The sequence below is a fragment of the Corvus cornix genome, chromosome 2 (assembly GCF_000738735.6).
Source record: "Corvus cornix cornix isolate S_Up_H32 chromosome 2, ASM73873v5, whole genome shotgun sequence".
In the NCBI taxonomy this organism is placed as follows: Eukaryota; Metazoa; Chordata; class Aves; order Passeriformes; family Corvidae; genus Corvus; species Corvus cornix.
In genome coordinates, this window is record NC_046333.1 from 135083088 (window position 1) to 135101933 (window position 18846).

Genomic DNA, 18846 nt, shown 5'->3' on the forward strand with positions numbered 1-18846 from the left:
ATATTTTTTTTTCTTTTTAACAGTGCTGTTTTGGTATCCAGGCTATCTTATTTTTGTCAAAAAACCCGCATTTTATTTTTCTGGTATTCACAAGGAGAACTAAAAGGTGGAAATCATAAAGCAGGCACTAATTTGAAGTTGCTTTGTTACTTTGCTTCTTTTGAAGTACTGTACACTCTCAACTATGAGTATGTGATAGCTTGCATCTATCTGCTTTCTTCTTAATAAATAACCATGCTTGATTACTGCTGCCTTGCATAGCAGACCCTTACTTTGGTCTGTTGAAGGGCTTGGAGGTGTGTTCACACTCAGAGTAGTCATTGCATTTATAGGGTAGCACACGACAGCAAAACTAAGGACGCATCCAGCAGGGTGTCATTAAGCAGGGTGTTCTTGTCCCAGTTACAAGGTACTGAGTGTGGTGGGCTTGAAGTGTGTGGAAAGGGGGAGACTGCAGGACTGCCTTCCCTGTGCAAGGCTGTGGCAGCCATCCTCAGCGCCGTGCTGGAGCGCTCCCAGGCCTGCTGCGCCCTGAGGGGAAGGCGCCGTGGGCGGAGGCCCTGCCGGGCTGGCGGTGCCGTCCTGGGACGGGCAGCGCGGGAGCCGGGCACCCACACGAACGCTGGTTTGGCCTCTGCGGTACAGGGGCCGCAGAGGAGAAGCAGAAGGGGATGATGGCGCTGCAGGAGAGACTCGTCTACCTAAAGAAGGAAGGCAGGAAGGCAGGCAGGCAGGCCTGCAATTTGTAGAAGCTGATAAGAGGAGGGAGGCTGGTTTGCCACTGCAGGAGCACGTTTACCCATGAGCTGTGCAGACCTCTGAGTTCAGCCGTCACATCCAGCAGGGAAACATCCCACTGCATGCCGCACAAAATCCCATCGGATAACACAAGAGGCCTTTTTAGGTGCTGCTGGAGCACCAGTCTGACCAGTAACACACAGTTCACTGAATCCCTAATTCCAGTTGGGAAGTTATCTGCTGTCTCTAGCAGTGAAATCCTGACTGATAAGCGAAGAGGCTCATCTGCTGGTAGCAGAGCCTCCAGTTTATCAGTGTCTAACCAGCTCATAAATCAGACTGGTGTCTGTTTTTATTTTGTTTTATCAAAATTTATTTCTATCATTGTAACAGTTAATACTTTAATAAGAGAACTTAGCTGGGAACATTAGGAAGTTAGTTAGAGACATTTTGCAGGCGCTTTTTCCCTTGTCAGTGACAAGGTAAGGTAATCCTATACACAGGCTGCTATTGTGAGATGAGAAACTGGCCTCCTTCACTGCCAGAGACCAGATGCACCTCTCTCTATCCTAATCTGTAAACGACTTAAAGGAGCCTTATCTCGGGGCTCTTCTGCTTCATTTCATGCTTGATTTACTTTAATTTGTCTGATAGGGCACAAGGATTTGGAGACGGCCCATCTTTCTGCAGAAAATGTTCAGATTTTTTTTTCCTTGGCATTGTTGTGTTGGGGGTTTTGACTTTTTTTATGTGGAGGAAATCTTGCTCCAGTGCAGCAAGCTGCTTGAGTGTGTTTAGATTTAAGCTACCCCAGCAGAAAAGAGTTTGTGAAGTGGTATGATTGTGTGATGGGCCACATTTACATTGAAATCACATTATACGATATATCTGGACTCCTGAAGGGAGCAGTGCAGTGGAGCGCTTGTGCCCACAAGATGCTTTGAAAGGACTATATATAGTGGCAACAATTGATACGAGATTTTACAGGAGACTTTATAAATATGTAAATGGGTGTTATCTGATTGGGTTCTTTGGCTACACATCTGTACCTCAAAGGAAGTGGAGCTGTGAGAACTACCAGGAAAACAGTAGTTTGCATTCTAAGTAAGGCTGAGAAATAGAAATGTCTCACAGGTTGACAGCAGGTCAGGGTGGAGGTGCTTTGCATACTTTGGAGGTAAGCCTCTTTGATGTGAAAGCGATCTCTTACTTCCACCAGAAAGGTAGAATTACCATGAACAATTTTCATTTGTTTTATAACATGGCTTAGATCAGGAGCCATTGACCTTTAGCATTCCTTGTTATTTCTTTAAATTGCTTATGTGATATGGCACTGGGGGGAATTGCCTTTACGTTTTTTGCATTTTAAAAAATGTACTTTCAGTGACCCATGGGAGAGAAAATAAAGTCTTTGGTACATTGATCCCTTGATTAGTTATTTCCTAAATGAAAATGGAAATACTGTTAAAGCAGTAATAATGCTATGTCTTAATAGTTGAGAAGTCAATAAATGGCTCCCATGTGCTTCATTAAAGTTCTTAATGAAGCCATTTTTGATAGCTGAACTTTACATTATCGCTGCTTTAGTCAGATACTTTTTAGGGAGAAGGAGGCAGTAATTTGATGGAAAATGGTTTTCTTATTCACTCTAGTAACTATATGGCTAAAATTCTGTGTATCATAATACCTGTTTTATGGGGTCATACAAAACTCATCAATCATAAATATGGTTATTTATAGTCATACTTAGAGAATTATTTTTTTCTGGCAGTTCTTGTATTTTATTTTATATATTTATCTTATAGCATAGTCATACATTAGTGAAATGTAGCATTTTTTCAGCAGTGTTTCAATATTGCTATTTGCAGGATGTTCTAAGTATTTTTGTGTAGCCTCACAGCAGTGGCAGCCTCTTCTTTCCTTTACGCCCTTATTGTAGCAAGTCTCGGCCATTTAATTCCTCCCTCCTCCTCCTTGCACTGAATTACCAGTCCTGACAGAGCCCTTCATATTTTGACAGGAAGGATTTAGTCTCTGAGATGAACACACCATTCAGCAATGAGCTGAAAAAGGGTGTGAAAAGCTTGTGGGCTCCTCTTTTGCCTTTCATGAACTCTTCTACAGCCAGTAGAGTGGATTGCATGTATGATCCCTTACACAATAAATATGAGGAAGGAAATCTGGGCTGGATCTTGCATGTCTTCCTAATGGGGTCTTCACCATGGGGAAAGTTGTTTCCCTGGATTATTCGGGCAGTATTATATTTATTGTGTTATTATAGCGAAGTATAGTACTTATTATACAAGTAAGAAATCATAAAAATGTTACAGCTATGTATTTTTTATTATACGAAGCAAACAAAATTATTTTCTCCAATTTTTAAAGTAGTTGGTGTGAAAACCAGGTGAATTTTCAGGCATAAAAACATAATATAGGAAACAAGAATACTAAGTTATTTCCTCTATGACCCTGGCCAGCTCCCTGATGCCTAAAATTTGGCCTTGATTTTCCAGTTCCCTCTTCTGGGTATGTACAACCTGGTTTTCACTGGTAAAGGACTTCACCGGTGGATTAGAAATACATTGGAAGTGAAGTTCTAAAGTCAAGCCCAACCCAAGCTTCATAAAACTGGAAGACTTTCGGTTAGGTTTGATATATTGTTTTAATTAGCCATGAAAGAAGGCTCATATTACTTTCATATGCCAATAAGGTCTGATGCTTAATTCACTTTAATGTTTCCAACATTTTGAAATCTTCTGGTAGAAAACATGGTTAATACATACATTATTATTAGAACAGTAAATGCAGGGTGTGATCCAGCATATGTGCATTTCAGTTAACTCTTAGATAGAATGTCCTAATGAAGGCAGTGTATTGAAACACACACATATGTAAAGTTCTATTTTAGCAATTTAATTTTAGTTGGTACATGCTTTTCCCTAACATTTACTTCAGCTGAACATGTTTACAGTACTATAAAGGAGAATTCTTTCCATTTCAGTTTATAGGGACTTATTTTTGATCCAACTAATAATAATTGAGAAATAAATGAATGGAAATAATAAACAGAAATAAGAAAAGGGTAAAAAAGAAGCTCAGAAAAACATGAATCTAGATGATGAAATTAAAAATTAAAAAATCAATGCCACAGAGAGCAGGCTTTTTTTTCTCCTTTTTTCTTTTTACCTCCTTCACAAAGTAGACTATGATGGAAATCAAAAATAATGTAATACAAATCAAAATGGTCATTAAACTGGTTTTGAATTTTTTTATCAATAATTCTGTATGGTACTTCCAATATAATCTCAAGGTGTGAACAGAGTGTGGAAGAGAAGTCTGAAGAAGCTGAATATGCATAGTACATCCTGAGGTAGGTAGTCCGCATAGAGCTGTTGTACAAAACCATTCTTCTCCATTTAGGAGAAGGAATTACTGACACCATTTTAGAGAGGAGGAGATGGATGACTCCCAAAGGTAAATGGCCTATTGATGCTCAATATGTTGGAGGTTACACAACAGAAAAGGGGATACTGTTTCTCTAGGGGTTTTTGAGGATATTCTTCATGAACAATTTAAAATGCCGGTTTTACAGTGCTATATAGAATATACTATATATAGAATATACATATATATATTCTATATATATACTATATATATAGAATATATACTATATATATGTATATACTATATATATAGTATATATATATACATATATATATATTCTATATATATACTATATATATATGTATATACTATATATATAGTATATATACATACACATATATATATATTCTATATATATACTATATATATAGAATATATATAGTATATTCTATATAGCACTGTAAAACCGGCATTCTATATAGCATTGTAAAATGCTATACATTCTTCCTCTGAGTAATGGTTCAGACTCATATGCGTTCTTAGTTAATGCCAATGGGAAGACCTCTGGTCAGTTGGCTCAGTTCAGTAGATTTTATTAACAGGTAAATATTTGTAGTAAGTATGTTAAAAATATCACCAAGAAAGAACGATAGACCTGGCTAACATGCAAGTTCTTTAAAAGCACAGAAATAGGGAATTCACTTTTTCATCAGATGGATCTAACTTCCCATATAAAATATTTTCCAAGGGTTTTTCTTTGAATCTCTGTCGCTAGTGATATTTATGGTTTCGCTAAAATGTTCAGGTAGAGAAATACCTGCCCTCATAAATCATTTGCAGATAATACTGGTTCAGACGGTCTCTGTCCAAATTGATAATGGATATCTGATTCAAAAGAAATGTCTTGTTTCTCAAAAGTTCTGTGGAGCATGCTGGAAGATGGTAAAGCAAAAAAAGAAAAATAATAATAAAAAACCCAAAAACCCAGGCAGCAAAAAAGAAGAAACAAAAAACCCAGACAACCAAAGCAACCTTATTTTTAATTTCAACTTCGTTATTATCTGTTACACTAGTGGGCAGATATTGGCAACAGCAAACTACATTAGGATTGTTTGATTTGTGGTTTTATAATTCAGACAACTTTCAGAAAGTTGAACTCATGTCTCGTGTTTATATTGGCAGATTTTTGCCAAGTTGAGAAATAAAAGTGTGCTATAAATAACGATAAAAATAATAGTATTGTAAAAAAGCCTCCAAAGTCACCCAATTTTAAACAGTGTGGACTCCTCCCACTGAACTGTTTTCCCATTAAAAATTGAAAATGCAACTGTTTTCTTTTTTATTTTTTTATGTGCAAATTTTTTTACTGTAACCTATTGAACTATTTAGAGTTTGGGGAGGGGATTTTTTGGGTTTGTTTTAGTCTGATGTGTTTACTCTTTCTGATGTCTCTTTCTCTTGCTTTTGTACTTATACGCTTATCCTGTGACTTGATGGATGTAGGATCAGAGATGGAATAAATTCAAATGGTTAATTATCACAAAACAGATTGAGTGCTGAGGAATTTTTACCTTACCTTATTCGTATCCCTGTTTTGGAAGAGGTTTGGGCAAAGTTTGAACTTTGTGGGTTTTGTTTTATTGCCTTATTTGCCAATAATTTGGTTTGCAATGTGACACCCGTAACTTCCGAAGAAGCAGTTGGGCAGGGCCATGCCAAGGGGATGAGTAGCATCTCAATCCAGGGACTGAGGGAAGAAGAAGGATGCTGGGAAGGAGGAGGGGAAGCATTGCTTGAACTGCACGTTGTGCCTCTGTAGCACAGGTTGACCCCTATGGACAACAGTTACACCATAAATTCTTAGGACAGCCAAGGACAAGTCCAGAATGGGGTCTGATAGCTTTAAAGTCTTGGTATTTTTGAATTCATTATGGAGTCCATATGTTGAAATTAGAGTTTAACTTCTATTGTGATTTAGATACAATGCTTACATATTTTGATTATTTTGTCCTCCAGAGCCCCAAATCTCTATAGTTTTACACATCTCTCATGCATAATAAATTGGAAGTATGTGGGTTGATTTGCTGGAAGCAAGTCATGCACTAAAATAGTGCAGGCTCCTTTGTGTTCTTATAACAACAAAATTGGTATGAGCAGAAATGAAAAAGTAGGTGAAGCTGGCCTTGAAAGAGGTGCTCTAAATCCAAACAAGCTGTATGAAATAGCATTGTCACAAATGAAAATTGAAAAATACAACAAAAGCAACTTTAGGCTTCAGCAGTATTTCTGTTACAGATAAATGCTGTGCAGTCAAAAACTTCTAAGTGCTACAGCTCTTCTCATGAAGATACTTTGGGACATTTTCAAAAATATTCATGTCTCATAGGTATCTCTGTCCCAAAACATCCACAGAGAGGTTTTTAAAACTTTACATTGGTTGGTATTTAAGGATTGGCTCACAAATATCGGCCCTTTCTTTCACAGAAAGGACTATGGCAAAGCAAAATTTAAGATGATGTAAATCAGCATAACACCTTCCATCTGCCTTGGCTTTGATCTAGATATAACTCTGATTTGTACCAGTTGATGATTTAATTCTGTACTCACAAAAATATTGCTTAAGAATGAACATTTTGAGCTACAAATCTGTGGTGTAGGGACAAACAGAACGTGACACCATTCAAAGAGAACAATCCTATCCTTCAGTCTTGAATATTAAAAGACAATAACAAGGTAAATAGCCTTGTGTGTTTCCTAGCAGCATTTTATTCCATTTTATGTCTGACTGGACTTCACCTCATTGGACTTTTGATTTTTATGGGTGAAAAGGAGAGGCCAATTGTGTCCTTGGTGAAACTGCAGCATCTTGAGGGAGTTAAAAAGCTACGTTTTTTCCCCCATAGTTGTGGTATTTTATAATTTAAGCATAATCCCCTAATATAATTGACATTTATCAGATTATCTGCCCAGCACAGGAAAAGTTACTTTTTTTCAGGGATTAAATTTGTAATTGTTTCAATGATGGCTGGGAGCTCTTACCTTTTATTTAGGTGAATGAATAACAATTGGAATTTGTTTTATGAAGTAATATCTCCTTCCCTGCATAAAAGATGAAAAAATAATTTCTTTGATGACAGTAGCTCTTTCCATTTAAGATATCTTCCAGGTTTTTAGGTATCATTTTTCACCTCAATGTTTGTTTGTTTTTCATAACAGAAATAGTTTTACCAAGTAATATTAGAAACTTTCTGAAATTATAGGGTACTATCTTCTTCAACTATCTTTGCAATTATGATACGGAAATATTGCATCAGCAACTTTCTAAACATAGTATGCAGTGGTGACATGAGTTAATTGAACAGTTAGGAGATAATGCAGTATCATTGACACGATTTACTATGTAATTACCATTGTTTCCAGTGGAGTTATCATGTCGCTACCACCTAATATCATATGTTATTTTGTGATAACTGTGAAATTTACTTATCATCCTGTTTTGAGAGACTCTGTTAGTCTTAGACCAACCCCTCTCCACCGAAGTTAAATATAAGAGCTGTGTAATAGAGTGACCTGCCCACCAGCTTTGGAGTGTGACAATTAAATCATAGGTCTTACAGTAAAGCTTTGAAAGAATATATTGCTAAATTCATTCAGAGTTCTGAATGGCTTAACTTCTAAATATTCTTTCTTGCTGCAAGCATCTGTCAGTTTGAATGAGTCTGCCAGTGTTTCTGCAACATAAGAAGAAATGCTATGTAATTCAGCAAAACATTTCAAATATCTTACTTTTAACATTAATATTTTTAAACTTTTCTGTGCAGTGGGGAATGAAAATGTTTGTATTTTAATGGCTTACTATGTCCAACTTACTACTTTTTTTCTTAAATTTCATAATTTATTTATGATCTGAGATTTTGCATTCATTACCAGGCAGTGGTCTGGTTGAAATTTCATCTCAATGATTTTTGGAAGTTTCCAAAACAATGGGAAAACAAGGAAAAACTTGAAGAACCGTGGCTGTCCTTGTTAATTTAAGTAGAAAGTAGTAAGAAATAAAAAAATAGAAGGAAGCAGTCTGTTTTAATTTAATTTGGTTTTTTGTACAGGTTTTTTTTGTGGCAATCTGTCTCCAGATGAAAACTTTGATAAATAGTTCAAAATCTGTAGTTTTTTTGTTTTCACTTTTTACATTGCAACTGAAACTTAAGGTAACAATTCATTCAGGTTCTGTTATCTGCTCCAGTATTTTGATAAGTATTTACATAAACTTATATTCTGTGTTTGTGCATCTAAAAACTACCTTGAAGCAGTCAGTTTTATTATAATTAGGCTTGTCAGAAGGTTTCCATTATTTTTTCTTAGAACTAAATGTGGTACATTTCAATGTAAATTACTAACTTTTCATTTTATTTTCCTTTTAGAGTTCTTGTTCACATAATGTGTCTTCTTCCTCATTGACTCAGCAAATGCACTAATGTTAACAGTCAAAACAAACCATTTGAGCTGTGAAACACATTGTATGTAGGAGTAGCAGAGTAACCTGAGGGCTCCGGTAAATGCATCTGTCATTTCTGGAAACAAGCTTTTTACTTGTTTTCATGAAATAAGTTAAATTGACTGCTTATGTCTGAATCTAACTTTTGTACTACAGGACAAATAAAATATGTGAGTACTAATGAGGGGGTTCTTGAGAATATTGTAGCCTGATATCTTCTCCCATATCTTTTGATGTAGTTAACTTAGTCTCATGTACCTTTAATTCTACTAAAACAGACATTTAGTTCTACTAAACAGACATTGGTTATACTAATTACCACCAGACTTTTACTACAAATATTTTCTCCCTTATTCAACATAAAATAAAAGGGTAATTTTTTTTATTTTCAATATATTGATATGGAAGTGTTGTGGTATTTTGTCTGTAAATACTGCTGGAAGTTCCCTCTACTAAGTGCTCTCTAGTACACTGCCCTGGTGCTCATACACGATTGCCTGCTTGAGCATAGGTTTGCCGAATGAGCAGTAAATCAGCTGAGCTGTTGTTTTAGAGGTTAATATTTAAAAAAAAAAAAAAAAAACCCACAACAAAAAAGCAGAACCAAACAAAACCCCACAAAACAGAACAAACAAAAAAACCAACCAAAACCAAACCAAAACCAGGGAGCAAGAATACACAGGCAAGAGTACTATAAACATCAGGAGAGAGTCAGTGGCGTTTTGTAGTTAGTAAGGGAAAAATGTTTTAGCAGTTCTGCACCACCATGCTAACCTTTACTTTCTGTGTATATTAGGTAAGAAAAAGCTTTGAGGAGACTGTAGTGCTTTTCTTCCAAAGTGCAGGATTTTCTCTCCACATCAGTTTTAGATGGTATCTGTGATCAAAGGGACATACACTGTTCATATGCTTCCTCTGTACTTCAGAACGAGGGGTGACCTGGAGGGTGTATAAGTGCCCTTGTGTGGTTGCCTGGAAACTTTGGCCCACACAAGTGTCAACTTTCTTTCATGGTTATAAAGGAAGACTGCGCCTCACAGAGAGCTTTAGTCTTGGAGAAAAAAGGTCCTTGTATGTTTTAAAACAAGTGTCTCACCAGGAGATAATGGTAGAGCAGTGGGTTATAAATGATGTATTTTGTTCACTTCGCCTTGATAATGGCACAAGGGAAAAAAAGTTCATCGCTCTCTTATCAAAATACTGTGACATTTCTCCTTCAACTGTAAAATTTCCTATCACATTCCTCTGCTGCAACAGCAACTAAATTTACTCAATTGTAGAGACTACATAACCTCTCATCAAAAGGTGTCTTTTATTTCTTCTTTTCTCCATGCTTATACTTCAGGAGAAGCACTAAGGTTGCTGAAATCACTTTTAACAGTGAAGCAAATTTGCTTTTAAGGAGCTTATACATTAGCTACTGACTACCATACAATACCGTGCAGGCTCTTTTTCTATCTTGGCCAAAGACAGCATGACATTTTCTGTTGTCATGTCTTTTTATGCTGATCACATTTGTTCTTGAAGATGTGTTTTAAATGCAGCAACTTAAAAATGAAGGTGACTAATTGCTGAAGACCAAAAGCACTGCAAAACAGTTGCACTTCTCCTGAGTGGTAACTTACTTCCAGTTAGTACAGATTGCTGTTTGAGACAAGAGATGGCATTTTTTGTTCCACCAAACAAATATCTTTATTTGGCACTTCCAGTTTACAGAGGTTCCGGTCTGTGTGTTCTACTCCACTGAAGTTTTGGTTTGCCCTGTGCCCAAGGCACATCTCTGTGCTTTGTCAGGGTGTTGTTCCATTCCCTCTGCTGGGAATGACCGTGCAAACGCAGCTGTGCTGTTTGGGGGCTGCTTCCTAAATGCCTGTTCAAAGCCAGCTGAAGTAAATGGGAAGTGACATCAGTGGGTTTTGGATAAGTTACGCCTTTGTCTAATACAGAGGAGCAGTATGGTAGTAGACTGTATTTCATTGGCAGAAATTGGTGTACAATCACTTCCAAAACTATGGAAAACTGTTACCACAGGGGACTGTTCTGTTTCCATGACTGTAATGGCAGACATCATAAAGTGTGTAAATCCAAAGTGGAATTCCCTTTACATTTTGACAGGTGTTAGTATAACAATACTAAAAAATCAGTAGTGAAATGTGAAGCTTTGTGAACCAGATTCCTATAGTGGAAGTTTAACCATGCAGCTTTCACTCAATATTTTGCCCACATCCATTTTTAACATGGATCTATCAAAGAATATTACAGAACTGCAGCATGGTTTATAAGTATAAGTAACTGAAATGTTAACAAATGTAAATACTATTGCTAAAATGCAGAGGTAAATCACAAAATGGAAACACATCTAAGAGAAAATAAAGTTTAGTATGCATGTGGAGGGTAGCCTTGAGTCAAGACTGCATGCACAAAGATATTTTGGTTTTTTGAACAGAGCAAATGTTGAAGAACAGCTCTAATGCTAATATAATGATTGACTCCTTACAATGGATCCTGCTCAGTTACAATGTCGTCAGAATTAATCTCCAGAGATGTCTAGAGGATATGTGACATTCCTTGCAGGACTCAGGGCTGCCTCCTTCAACAACAGGCTTCTAATAATGAGTAAAAAGCCCACACATTAGTATTGTGCAACTACCCCAAAACCAAATGATGACTGGGATAAAATCCTATGTATGTGCAGCTGTGTTCTGTGCCTGGCATGCAAATGTTCTGTTTCAACCAATTATGACTTCTCTTACATTTCAGAGAAGAGTTTACTACTGAGTGGATCATCATTTGGAAGAAATTAAAATTGGAGCAATACAGGGATATGAATATTTTATGATATAGATGATGACTGGGTGTGAAATTGGGGATAAGTGAAAGTTCAGTTGATATTACATACTTCTCTTTCATACTCACATAGTAATCTATTGGAAGATACATTGTCTTTAATCATAGTCTGTTGAAACACAGGCTCATGGATGGACTGTTTTTGAGATGCATGACATTATTTCCATATTTTTCAAGAGGTGACACAACCATCTGTTGCTATTTCGAAACTGTGAAGGATATTTTTATGAAAACTGCACCTTTATTAACATTGTGATTCAAGAAAAGCTCTTGGTTCAAAATTTGATGTTGAAACAGTGAGATTACATAGTAATTGAGCTTTTATTTGCATTGGAATGGTCAGTGAAAACATTCAGCGTACCCAAGAAATCCCCCATCCCTTTGCACAAATAATCTTTGTGTCGAAGGACAAGGGCCAGTGGGGCAGTGTGTTCTCATATTAATAAATGTATGGTTTATATATTAACCTATAAATGTGTGCTGAGATCAGCTAGGAATTTTGTACACATGGCATTATGCTAAGTTAAAGAAAGGTAACTGATGAAGACAAGAGGCTGGCCCTAACTGCTCTGATTTACTGACAGTGCTACAGTATGACACAAAAATCTACGTCATTTTTGCCTTGAAAATAATTTTTAAAAGTCTTTAAATCAATTTAAACTTGCTGCAAATTGGGCAAAGTAATTTAGATACTACAGTTTCAAAATTTGATTGCCATCTCCAGTCTAGGTAGTGTGAGGTGCTAGGGAATGAGGCAAGAATCCAAAATAATCACATTCTGGAAGAGTAAAAATGCGAGTCTGAAATGCAAAAGCATTCATTGTGCTTTCTGAAGGCATGTTGTAAGCAGCAAAATGGGAAAACTTTAGCATTAAAATTCAGAGACTGAGGTAGGTGTAGCAGCCCCATACTCTCAGTGTGGTATATTTCCTGATTAAAAAGCAGTTTCTTGAGTATCTTTGGTTCCTGTAACCAGAATTGAAACGGGGACTAAATCTAAGTAACTGTCACACTTGTGACAGCTCAGTGGCATTAAACATGGTTTGAGGCTTTGGCAGACAACCCCAAATTTGTAATACAATAGACAGGATATCAGAATAACAGTGGCTTAGCATACCTGTGCATAGCTAAATGAGAAGAGAAAAGCAGATATCACCATGAGGTGAGAGGTACTTTTGCACATTTGCATGAACAGATAGGCTTACACAGAGTAGATGTAGTTGATCAGTATTTTGCTTGATTGTGTTTGATGATGTTACTTGTTCCATTTGGTTGAGATACAAAAAAAAAAGAGTAATCAGTGGGGCAGTCTGACCTGGATCTAGTCAGTCTACCACATATTCTTACCAGGATAGCTGGGAACAATATCCATTTGGAAATGTGAGCTGTAGGAATCCTTGTACTAATCTTTTGAAGACTGTTTGGGGGTCCATCACAAAATGGCAACTTAAAAGTAGAATTTACTTTACTGTTTGTCCCAAGAATATGAAAAATATGAGCTCTTTATAAAAAAAACACTTCTTGCTTTTCATATGAAGGTTTTTAATAGCTTCTTTGTTGTTTTACAAAAATTATTTGGTTTAGCGCTTAAATTATTTGTTTTCAGTAGTCTATAAAAAGTGTACAATGGCTACACACTATATAAAGGACATTTTTATGATGAAGAGATGAAAGGAAGGAAGATGACAAATCTTACAAGGGAAAATAATTTTTTTCTGAGAGCACTATAAAATTAATGAGTGAATATTAACAAATATAGAAAGTTACTTATTTAGAATGTTGCCTAGAATCTTTAGATCTATAGTCAAATATTGTTAAATGGGTGCACAAAGTTTTATTCTTTATAAATCCAGTTTAAATGCTTAGACATGAATGATTCCAGACAGTCAAAATGTGGTCAGGTGCTGTATGTACATAACATTGTCTAAATTACAATTTATTAAGAGTGTTACTGACAAGCAAGGTGGGTATTTCCAGAACTGAAGGACATCTGGAAGGCTGGGGTGAAGTGCATATAAATGAAAAAGTTGGAAGGAATTGCAAACGTCTTTGAGACAAAAGTCATGCAAAAATAAGGGATAACTGTAAAAGGGAAGGTGAACTTAAGAAAAACATAAAATAATCTACCTAGAGAACTTTGAAAGCATATGTTGAGAAGTTAAACATGGATTTTTTATTTGATTTTGAGATGAGCCAGTCATGATGTTTGTTGCTACTTGAGCTGAATACAGTTTTATTAGAATGTTTGGATCTATTTGCTGTCAAGTGGTCATGATTGCCAAATTCCATTTTACCTACATATTACAGCATGAAATTATAATACATTGGATGAAAGGAACAAAAATAAGATCAGAAAAAGAATTTCTATTGGATTTCCATGCAGTATGCAGTATGTTGATGTCCTGAATGTGGGGTCCATGGTACTGTTTTGGTAATTACAATAATGCTTAATTTTCGGGTTTTCTGTTACTGCGGAAAGAGAAAGGTCTGAGGAAGTGAGACTTAAGATGAATGAGAGGGAAGAAGAAAACCAAAAGATCCTTGTGAAAAAGGATTGATGCTCTGTGTAGGTGGAATGAACTTTTTGGTTTATTGTGTAAAGGAAAGTTTTGTCCTTGTAACACTAAGGAGGTTTGATAACCAGAGGTGTGTTACGTTGATAGAACACAAAACATTAGACAAGGTAAAAAGATAAGGAATCACTGAAGGGAGTGGAGACACATGCAGTTTTTACTCCTGTATTGCCTGTGTGCACACACTCTTGTCCACCCACCCACGTGCTCCCAGGGAAGAAGAGGCAAAAGGTTACTGGGATCCCCAATGACTTGCTCCTTTTTTTTTCCTCCTACACTTTTATTCATATATAATTCAAAATATGAAGCAGGGGCAGGGGTAAATAGCCCACATAACCCTTCTCCTTTCCCCACTTCTGGCCCATCTTCTCCCAATTGTCTTTCAAGGAGATAAGCTAATTTACAACATAATTATTTTCTCTAATTAATATGTGCAGCACAGGAGAATGAAAATCACTTAGTATGGAAAAATTATGGTTTAGGGTTCGGATATGTGAACGTGCTATTGTGGGTTAACAAGTTCCATACATTTAACTTCTGTCCATTAGTGTGCTTTAGATTGTGAATTCAGAGGGATTTGACTCAATCCTTTGACCAGTGTTCATTTAGTCAGCCTTTGTATTCCCTTCTACAAGTTATAAGCCTCAAGCCCAGCACACATCTGCATTTAGTGCCTTTAGCAAAGAGATTTAAAGCCTCAAAAATATCATTATGTACAAGAGGCATGCAGGGTGGGTGAGATAAAATAATTGGTAGCAACATTTCTCCATTCGTAAGCAAAGGCCAACACAGCAGTTTAAACCCCAGAGCCCTTGGGCAGAACCCTAGAAAATGTTCTGTTATTAGCAATGCCTTTTGGTAGGTGACTAAATGAACTTCTGGATGGTCTTGGTGTAAATGCTGTGAGAGTAAACATATGTGGAAGGAGAGAAAGCAATCATAAAAACCATGATGACTGGAATTTGTTGTCATTTCTTCTTTTAAAATATTTCCACACATTGAATGCTACTTTCTTGCACGGTAGAGTGGATCACAGGAAATACATTATTGATTATGTTATTGTAAATCGTTTGCAGGTGAGAGATATTTTATATTATTACTTGTACAGAGTCCAACAGTCATGAGATAAAAGGCCAAATGGGAATTTCACTTGAAGGAACACATCAGATACTCCTCTGTTGGGGGATGCCAGTAGTGCAGCAGAAATGCTAAAAGGAGAGATATTAGGTAGAAAATTCACAGCAGCTGCAGCCTGCATTTCTGGAACTGGACAACATGAATCAGGTAATCATTTGTCTATATGTCTATGCACAGTGTTGGCATTGTGGGGTTGAATGCAGATGATGTGGCCTTCTAATGGACGGGAATTCATCTTTTTCCCTTCTCTTTCACAGACCTGGTGCAAGAGAAGAGCCACGCCTTCAGAAGCAGGCTGGAGGCTTTCAGGTATGTGATGAATCACCAGGCAATGGCTGTGACAGAGGCGCTTCAAATGTTTGTGCTGTTTCTAGAATTCCCATCACCTTTAACGTTGGACTTTAGTATAAATGGAGATTTAAAGAAAATTACGTATTCTACTCCTGCAAACATTTTATGATTCTCTTCTGTAAAAACAAAACAAAACAAAACAAAAGAGTGGAACAAGGGGACAAGGGCAACTATGGGGAGTTACCCTCATCTTATACATGTTTTCGTATCATTAAAAGGAGTATGATACAGCAGCTGGAAGATTATGACTTCTCTTAGCTTTAAGCAGATAGTGCCAGGAAAGTGAACAGGGACATGATAAACTGAGTCTAATTTATCATACTGTTTTTCTGCCTATGAAGCCTGAAACAGTGACATGTTTTGGTTGAAATACTGATCAAATTCACTGTTTTCTAGAGGGTGGCTTTCAGGTTTTGTGGAATGGAGTAAGAATGAAAGAGCTGTTAAGCTGTCAGTAGCTGTTAAGCTGTTGGCATCCTGAACTCCTGGAGAAAATGAAAACAAACCAACCACTTTTTCTGCACAAAAAACACAAGCACTTTCCTCCAGAAAATTTTATTTAAAAAGCAACAATAGTATCCTAATTTGGACAAACATTTTGTAGTTATAAAGTAATTTCAGTGATATGAAAATCAAAATGTAGTTTTGAGAATTTTATTTTTGTAAGGTTGAAATGTTCTCGTGTAGTGAATTTTTATGTGTGTTTGAAATTGCCATTGATTTCCTCTATGTTTTTTTTTCAGAGTCCACAATTTATCACCCTAACATATTCCGGAGAAAATCACTGCAGAGTTGCACATTTGTCATGGCTTTCTTTTTTTTAAAAGAAAAACAGTAGCTGTAAAAACTTGCTTTTGCATATTCAAGAATGCCTTTGAAAATGTTTGTGCAAAAAAGGAAGTAACTGCAGAGAGTAATTTCAGACACTTCACTTTTCAGTGGAAATGCATAAAACTGCTGAGAGGGGGGTGAACTGGTGATGGGGTGAATATTCTTTAGAAAGAGTACAAAATTACACCAAAACATCATGTTGAACATGCAGGACCTAGATGAAACCTGCTGAGGTCAATTAAAATCTTGATATTAATTTTCATAGGTTTCAGATTAACTTCATCTTTATTTAGTGGAATTATATTATGATGGATTTCTTTTATCCTTGGGCTTACATGCTTCTGTCTTCGCACTTATTGTTTTCTAATAACACTGGTTTTAATTTGGTGTTCAAGTTCTATTCCTCCCTGTGACAAATACATTTATAATACAAATAAAAGCCAGGAAATGGTTACCTGAAGATGGTGTTCTAAGGAAGAAATGGTTGCCTGAAGAAATGTTCTAAAATGCCAGGCTTTGTCTGATGGAAATATTTTGTAGTTTGATTCTAAACTATTTAAATAAACATCCTTTATTAAATAAAAAGTCGTTGGTGTGATAGTCTGTAATCATTTTCTCGAATTACCCATCCTTGTTGATCTTTTCTCTGTTGTTCTGTCCACTGTTGCTGATAATCTTGAAAAATTCTGGATCTGCACTTCTGAGTGCCAGACTCTTTTAGGCTCTGTCTCTAAGAAAATAATTAGTCTTCTCTATGGCACATCATTACACTGCATTAGTTTATCCTTGTCATGCATTGGTATAGTTTTAATATTACATAAAATGTGACTAGATTCCAGCATTGGTGCAGCTGTATCCGTAAAGCTACGTGGTCCCAAAAACTTGTGAAACTCTTTTTTTTTATTTCCCCATGAATCCTCAGTGTAATGAAATGTATCAGTCTCAGGATAAATTATGGGTATGGACTTTTTCATAATATATCTGGCAAGATAGCTCTGAATCAAATGAATAAATCAAGACTGTTTTTAGCCCTCCAATTCCATGTGCTTAGATGTCTGTGGCTGATGACGAGCACTGTGCCAGGAATCAGGATTCTCACTGTGCCATCTCCCAGTCGATGCAGTCTGTATCCCTTGAACACTAAAATGAAAATCACAATGAACTAATCATTCTCTTTCAAGCTCTGCCTATAAAGGTTGGTATTAAAGTGGCAGGAAAATGTGTGCCAAAAGTACACCATAGTACAGTACTGTTAAACTTGGAGTGAAGAGAGATGTGTGAACAAAGCTCTAGGCAAAAGGGGAACCTTTATGTTAGCCTCTCCAGTTAGAATTCTTCCCATAAAGTCAGGAATGTGGACTGGCCAGCTGCCCTGGGGGCTAATTTAGACAGTTTGGAAGACCTAATTCAAAATGTTTGAAGTAATGTCACTGAGAATTGTCTGCTACTAGCATTGAAATATTGTTCTATACAATAATCGTCTGTTTAATCAGATTACAAAAGAAAACATTGACTGCCTGTGTACCTGTGTCCGGAGGAGTTTTTGTAACCCATTCTTCTGTGCATCTTTTCCGTCATTGAGATTGTCATGTTATTTTGTAACCATGGAGAAGCAGGGAGGGATGCCTGTTGGTCGAATTTAGATTTCTCCGGCTGAGTGCAAACCAATTTTTGAGAAAAATGAGAAAACATTTCTTAATGTAAATTGTACTGTCACTCCCTTATATCATCAGTGCAAAATGGATTTCTTTCCAGATCATCTGAACTGTATAATTAGCATATTGTTAAAGCATAGGCTTGGATGTGCAATATTGTATATGTTTTCAATGACTAAAGATAAATGCAATTGCATCAAAGAAAATAATAGTTGGTCAAATCATAAAAGTTTTTTTTTTTTTTTAATTGAGGCATCTTCTAACAACCTTACCATCATTTTCTCTTAAAATTATTCTTTGCAATTTTTTTTTTAAATCTACCCGTGTTTTGAGTAGGAATGATTGGAGGGAAATGTAAATGACCATTGCTTCTAAAATGGTATAGCCCTCTAAATGGGTTGAGCCATTTTTGGAAGAGGATAGGATTTCAAGTCTATCATCAGTTCCAGAAATATTGTGTGTGATTTTGGTGCTGTGCTCCCCATTGACGTAATAAAAAATCTCTTTACCATCATTGTCATATTTCTCACATTTTCCTACTGTTTTGGTTTACAAAGGCAGGGATTAGTTTGATGTAAATTGTCTGGCAATCACAGTTTACTTTTCAGTGCTATTTTCTGATGATTTATATGCTTTAGACTTCAGAATTATCCATATGCTATATTGCCCAGTAACATTTAAAAAATACAATATGCTTGCTGAGTTTAATTCATTTATCTTGCCTGGGTATTTGGAGCATGTATAAAATGTAACTTCTCCATCATGTCATAAAAAGTTATTGCACTCCTAGGATCATGAATTCAAGAAACATGACATAATAGACTGGCAAATATGG

General features: G+C 36.3%; 1 protein-coding gene and 1 long non-coding RNA gene across 3 annotated transcripts in view; both read left to right on the plus strand.

Annotated features, from left to right (window-relative positions):
• The window catches only part of ZFPM2 (zinc finger protein, FOG family member 2), a 305880-nt gene that overhangs the window by 112780 nt on the left and 174254 nt on the right, over positions 1-18846 (plus strand). The window lies entirely within an intron of this gene.
• LOC104692697 lies at positions 9243-16306 on the plus strand. The gene is made up of 3 exons (XR_752386.4): positions 9243-15321; positions 15432-15483; positions 16269-16306. It is a non-coding gene; the product is annotated as an uncharacterized LOC104692697 (long non-coding RNA).